We start from the raw sequence: 7,426 nt of genomic DNA, 5'->3' as shown, positions 1-7,426 counted from the left end.
ATCCCTAACCCAAACCCTAACAGCGATCCCTAACCCAAACCCTAACCCCAACTGATGGGAATCAATGGCAAATGTCCCCCAAAACAACTCAAGACTGACTATTGTATCTGGTTACTCTTATCAAGAAACTGCTTCAGCAGAATCGATGTTCTATCGAGAGTATAGTACATTGATGATGATGATGTCATAATGATGATAGTGACAATGATGATGATGGTGTCATGATGATGATGATGATGGCGTCATGATGATGATGATGATGGCGTCATGATGATGATGGCGTCATGATGATGATGGCGTAATGATGATGGCGTCATGATGATGATGATGATAATGATATCATCTGTATCATTTTGGTCCTTAAACCTCCCAGGTGTTTCATGATATCATTGCTGGCGCACCTTCCGCCCCCAAACTGTGCTTTTCCCCTCCTTCGCACCGCCCATCGTTCAAACTCCACCCACCGGCCCCTACACGTTCCCCAAACTGCTGTGAGAGACGAGGTGATCGGCGCGGAACTTCCTCCCCTCTCAGCGATCTTCTAGCACAACGGGATTCCGCAAGTAAAGGAAATCATGCATCCTGTGTTCCTTCTGTAACTGTGACCCCACGCCGTTCCATAACTATGATCTCCCCCACCCCCCACGCTGTTCTGTATCCGTGACCCCATGCCGTTCCCAAACCCTAACCCCACGCCGTTCCATAACTATGATCACCCCCACTCCCCACGCTGTTCTGTATCCGTGACCCCACGCCGTTCCATAACTATGATCTCCCCACCCCCCCCCCCCACGCTGTTCTGTATCCGTGACCCCATGCCGTTCCCAAACACTGACTCCACGCCATTCCTAAACCCTGACCCCACGCCGTTCCCAAAAACCTGACCCCACGCCGTTCCCAAAAACCTGACCCCACGCTGTTCTGTATCCGTGACCCCACGCCGTTCCCAAACCCTGACCCCACGCCGTTCCCAAACCCTGACCCCACGCCGTTCCCAAACCCTGACCCCACGCCGTTCCCAAACCCTGACCCAACGCCGTTCCATAACTATGATCTCCCCCACCCCCATGCTGTTCTGTATCCGTGACCTCACGCCGTTCCCAAAAACCTGACCCCACGCCATTCCCAAAAACCTGACCCCAAGCCGTTCCCAAAAACCTGAACCCACAGAGTTCCCCAAAACCTGACCCCACACCGTTCCCAAAAACCTGACCCCACGCCGTTCCCAAACCTTGACCCCACACCATTCCCAAACCTAACCCCATACCATTCCCAAACCCCAGACCGTTCTACGAATATATCCGTGACCCCATGCCGTTCGATATCCATGAACCCCAGTTGTTCCAAATCGGTGAACCCCAGCAGTTGCAAACTATGAAACAGACCATCTCTTAAAAAGGGATGCAAAGCCGGTTATCCTGACTCTAAACATGTAGAGGTAAAAGATCCCTCAAGGTATGATTTCATTCATTCATGAAACAACTCATCAGTATCATGAAAAGATTGGCCAAACGATATTATTTGTATTTTCAAAAGGTCTTTTCCATCTTCTAACCTTTCACAGAGACAATTGTAGAGATGTGCAATCCTTTTGAATAGAGTGGGCTGGATATCTTGGACATAGGTGCACTCGCTCTTGGGCGCTCTTACCTGGGATCGAACCTCGACCTGGCGATGGGAGCTGCGACCTTGGTGTTTCCCAGTGGTGTGATGCATCACCGTGTGCGCTGTTCAGTTGGATAACCCGTCCGTCAACACCGGTCGTTGCTGGGTGTTTAACACCTCATGGCGTCTCTCGTGAAGAGTCGGCGAATCATCACCGGCACTGTGGTCGACCTTCAAATGTCCCGTCACCTTCACTCAAATGTCAAGCCTGGCTAGCCCTTTGGTGTAAGTCTTTGGCCACAAACGTTCCCTGGCTGACCCCACAAGAAGGTGGATAAACCTTTGTTTGCTGTGCAGAAACTACTGACCACACTGAAAGCACAAGCAGTGGTACCTGCCTGGTGTGAAGGAGAATCTTAGAAGACCAGATCACTTCCTCCCCTTCATTAATGGCAAGAACCTGTAATTTGTTCACAGTGCCGGTGATAACTCACCTCATCTTCACCGAACACACCTTGAGAACTTTAATGTCGATCAACGAATGCCAGCAGACGGGACACACAGTGTATAGTCTATCCGAGGGACGGCACATTTTGTGATGCTACCTGGGTTCGGTGAACCCCCAAACACATCTGGATGTGAATGTATCCGAGGGATGGCACATGTAACCCAACCTGTGAAGCACAAACCCGACAGTTTATCATCTGGTTGGGAATCGAACCCAGGATAGACCGCTCCAAGATAAGTCCAATACCACACCAGCATCCTGTCAGATGAATTAGGAAGGAATACTTTTGGGTGAAAAGTGTATTATTTTTCTCCTTCTTCACATTTTACTAAACATTCGTGAAGGAAGAAAATGCATAGATTATGTGAATGTGGAAGGGATCTGAATGCAACACATCTGGATCAGGATGTAACACATCTGGATCTGTATGTACCATATCTGGATCTGGACGTAACACATCTGGATCTGGACGTGACACATCTGGGGGTGGATGCAGCACATCTGGATCTGAATGTGACACATCTGGGGGTGGATGCAACACATCTGGATCTGGACATAACACATCTGGATGTGGATGCAGCACATCTGGATTGAGATGCAATGCATCTGCATCTGGACATAACATCCGGGGGTGGATGTAGCACATCTGGATCAGGATATAACACATCTGGATCTGGACATAACGCATCTGGATCTGAATGTGACACATCTGGGGGTGGATGTCGCACATCTGGATCTGAAGGTGACATCTGGGGGTGGACGCAACACGTCTGGATCTGAATGTAATATCACGGTTTACATATACGTCACAAAAGAGGTACATGGAAAGGTTACCCTAAACGTGTATACTGGACACCGAGGAAAGAAAAGTTGTTCCACCCGTGTCAGGGAAGCTGGGGTGCATTGGGACATGTCCCCAAATGAGCAATTCTTCACCAGTGATGTTAACTTACGGGTTGGCTTGCTCACCCTCCCTTGTGAACCCATGGCTTATCCAGGTTCAAATCCGACCTGCCATGTATGTGTTTGTCCGTTGCTACTAATGTCCTTGTCATGCATGTAAAAGTATCCTGACCTCTTGTGGGATGTCTTTCTCCTGAATATGATGTACTGTATGTACTCCTCCATGACCAATCCCTGTAAACAATACAAGTGTTGCCTATTATTATGTTTGTGCAAGAAGAGATACTGGAGGGGACGTCCATGTCCAAAAACAACCCATTTTACCCCATTCAAGGCTACAGAGAAAATAACCTACACTACAAGGTGTGTGTGTGTGTGTGTGTGTGTGTGTGTGTGTGTGTGTGTGTGTGTGTGTGTGTGTGTGTGTGTGTGTGTGTGTGTGTGTGTGTGTGTGTGTGTGTGTGTGCCTGAATGTGTACATCACCATTTTTCCCAGAGGTGGTCAAACGGATCTTTGTTAAACTTTAAGAGGTCCATCAGTGAGTGGTGCGGAGTGTTTTAGGTAAAAAGGTTTTTGTTTTTGAAAAGTTTGATTAAAAGAACAACCTATGTCATGCCCAAACCTTTGTAACTATATGAAAGGTCATATTGAATGATCTTTGACCCCATTCCTTTGTGGGTGTAGGGAAATGTTCTCGGCCTCTACAAAAGAAAAACTAGAAAAAAAAAAAAGACAAATTTGATTTCTTCAAAATACCAACAGGGTTAAACAGTGCTGGGAAACGCCGGGTACCCCTGCTAGTGGACTGGAACCCCACACCGTGAACATAAGGTATTCCGGTCCAATTTTAATAGATGTGTCTGCTGTGTGCATGTGGACCTCGTGTGTTTGAAGGTCTCCACTTGAAACGATGGTGGTATATTTTTACAACCACATTATTTTAGATTGAAAGGACAATTTAACGTCCCTTCGGGCCAAGTTACATCACGCGGTACATCAATCCGAGCTGGATCTGTGCCAGAACGGTGGTTTTTATTCAGGCCTGATCCTTCCTGGATTGAACCCAGAACCAGAACTGCTTCACTCATAGACAAACAACCGGTCATTTAACTATCCTACTGTCCACATTGTGATGTCATGTTAAACTTTTACACATCCACCATTCTTCCTGCCTTGTTGTAACAACAACTATGTGTGTGTGTGTGTGTGTGCGAAATATCAATCCTTCCATTTTGTAACCCATCGCTTTAAGGAGATGTGAAGAGCAGAAGGATTTTCCAGAATGATCAAAGTTGGCCGAGGTACTTGCCCTACCAATGAGAGTCCGGTACGTGTGCCTGTTGAGAGGAGATAAAGTGAGACTAGAGTGAGATTTAAAAATCACTAAAGATGTTCTGATCAAGACTAGGGAGGAGAGGAGCCTTGTACTTGTAACTTTATTGGCTAAATTTAGTTAATTATTATATCATTTGCATCTTTCTTTCTTCAATTGAAGTGTACAATAACAGTAAAAATAGCCACAAAATATTTCCACACAATTATACCTTCTACAGCCTGGTGTTGGTTTGACGGTCAAGGTGACTGGCTTAAGATCTTCGGGTCTTGAGTTTTAGCTCCTGTTTAACCGTTAAATAATATCAAGTGGGTTGATTCAGCCTGTCATCCTTCCCAGGTCAGTAAAATGAGTACCAGCTAACTGGGAAGAGGGGCACTGCATCAGCGGCACAACCGTGCCCTGAGAAAAATGCTGCAGCCAGCAGCCACAGGATATATATATATATATATGAATGAATCCATTCCACAGTGACATTTTTAAAAGGGAAATGACAATGTTTCCTTTTCCGACATTTCCATTTACAAAATAATATTTATTGAGAGTGTGTATATGTACATGTGTATATATATATATATATATATATATATATATATATATATATATATATATATATATATATATATATATGTATATGTGTGTGTATATTGTTGCAGGCCGGGGTCCGGTGGTGAGAACGACAACTAGGTGGGGGAGATTACGTCGTCTCCCACCAGATTGTAGGCCGTCGCTCCGGATAATTCAGTGAGCCGGCGAGTCGCTGAACCGACTGTGGAACGCCAATATCTCGACCGCGTGGCGTAGGGTCTTTTTGTATGGAAGCAATTTACCTCAGTAAACACGCGGTCTCGGCTACCGGGGATCCACGCCCTCGGCACGTCTTGCCCGAACCGGATCACTCTACCGACTACCAGCTGCCAACTACCTTTCCGGCTCGGATGCAGTCGAGTGGGCCTGCCAAGAATGTACCGGCTAGGATGAACCGATTATCGGGTGTCAAGACCTGGCTAAAACTGAGATCCGAACCATGCTGGACCAATGAAAGAAAGGATGGAAACGAGCTGGGGACATCTCTAATTATGGTTTATTTACAACAAGGACACAGAGCAAGCTTATCGCAGATATACACAACAAGATTTACAATGATGGAATAAACACTGAAACAGTTCTACTTAGAGACGGCGCCACACGCGGACACACACACAGACGAAAATAAAACCCAGCTGTTTTATTGGATCCTCGCAGCCAGAGAGAGACGAGCTGGGGGTCGTAGTTCACTTGGGTACCTGCACGTTGGAGGGAGGGGGTGCTCCGCGGTGCGGCACCTGCCAATAGTCGTGCAGCTCGGCCCACGGTCACACGCGTGGGGCTCGTGCCGGCGGAGGAACTAGAGTCGAGTAGTCGGAATCAGGGCCGCGGACAAGACCCAGCAAAACTCCAAAAAACGCCCCACACAGAACTGCAACGGATGGTCCAACGAATCCAGAGCTGACTTTCCCCACACAGAACTCACTGAACTGAGGTTTTTGTCGTTGGTTATAGACCTCCCTGAACGGGGCGGGGGCTCTGTGGAACAGACGTCACTGTCCGCCCTGATTGGACAGGGTCTTTATGGGGTCCGCCCTTTCTGGGCGGGGCCTCGGCCAAACCGGGAGGCCTCCCCTCCACGCGTGTGGACTCATCAAGGGGAAGATCCAACGTTGAAAAGGAACGTTTGTAGAAACGCAAAGGAACGGCGGACTGGACGTTTTTGCCCCGTATGCTGTGGCCAGCGAGGCGAGGGTTGCAAGCGCTGGAAGGTACCGTGGTTATTTGTTGGATGGTAAAGATTTATTTAACCTAACTAAAAAAAACATCGCAACGCACACCTTTGATTCTCCCACTAGACAAAAGGAAGGGACCCGTCTTCACACGTACTTAACGGAATAACTGACTTTTAGCCTGGTGTTGGATTAGTGGTTAGGGTGGCGGCTTGGGATCCTAGGATCCTGAGTTCAAGCCCCATTGGCCGCTGAATTAATACACCAGGAGGTTGACAGCCTGTCATCCTTCCGAGGTCGGCAAAAATGAGTACCAGTGTGTACTGGTAAGGGGGACACTGCATCAGCGGCATTGCCGCATCCCAACCGATGATGCAACCAGCAGCCACAGGCTGCAGTCGATAGAGAGAGACTGACTTTTGGGACATGTGTATGTTTGAATGCATATGGTTTCCAGATCCGTAACACTGTGTCTGTGTGTCTGTGTGTGTCTCGATGTGTGTATATCGTTACGAATTTCGGCCGCCCGGCGTGCGATCGGCCACGTAACTCAAATCGCGACGCGTTGCCCACCAGAACAGACAATTCAGTCGTGACCCTTTTGGAACTACCACCAAGGAGCTAGCCATGGGTGGGGGTTTAACCTCACCACAACCCAGTCCGCATTCTACCCGCGCGAAATAGGGTGAATCGCCGAATGTCGATATACCTAATTACCCGCGCGGGTAGCGTACCGAGGAGTTTTACCACGCCGCAGGTCGACTCTGGACACGAACCGCTTAAGCGGCTCATTCCGTGCTGCAGGGATAACAGAGCGGAGTTATCGTCGACCTCGACGGTTCAGATTATTTATTGGGTGTCTGCACCCACTACCAATACCTTACGTGATGCAAGATGGAACTTTCAAACAAAGGAAAGGACGCAACGAAACGGGAAACAGTTCAACAAGCAAGGACATTTATTATACAACATGTAAGCAGGCAAATAGGAACAAAAGCAGGCAAACAAAAGCAAGGGAAAGCACTACGACCAAATATAATTAATAAATGTACAATCACTTAAGCAGTTTCTACTTTACAAGACATGGCGCCACAAGATCCATACAAAACCCCGAAAAGAAAATGGTGACTTCCCTTTGGGCCGTCGAGTCCTCCTCCCACGACCGTCGGCGTGGTCGCGCCTGGCCCCGACTCCTCTCGCGGTCTGCGAGCTCTCTCTGGCACTCCTCGCCCAAACGCGCAGGTCCGCCACACCACGGGCGCTGCCGCATCTCCCGTCCGTGCCTCCGTGGACAGGCCACCCGCCAAACCGCGAGC

The 7,426-nt window shown here is 48.2% G+C and overlaps 1 protein-coding gene across 2 annotated transcripts in view; it reads left to right on the top strand.

Annotated features, from left to right (window-relative positions):
- The first annotated feature begins 439 nt into the window (after window positions 1-439).
- Window positions 440-7,426, top strand: part of LOC147013621 (SH2 domain-containing protein 3C-like) — a 175,593-nt gene continuing 168,606 nt past the window's right edge. The window contains exon 1 of one of the 2 annotated variants that reach the window (XM_085855579.1): window positions 440-563. The gene's annotated coding sequence lies outside the window, so the exon portion shown is untranslated. The remainder of the gene's footprint in view (window positions 564-7,426) is intronic. The other variant, XM_085855583.1, reaches the window with a different exon arrangement.

This window comes from Eptatretus burgeri, chromosome 14, assembly GCF_056783735.1.
Source record: "Eptatretus burgeri isolate ZD-2024b chromosome 14, Ebu_testis_v1, whole genome shotgun sequence".
Taxonomy (NCBI): Eukaryota; Metazoa; Chordata; class Myxini; order Myxiniformes; family Myxinidae; genus Eptatretus; species Eptatretus burgeri.
The sequence above is the reverse complement of the archived record's forward strand: the minus strand, read 5'-3'. Positions and strand labels throughout refer to the sequence as shown.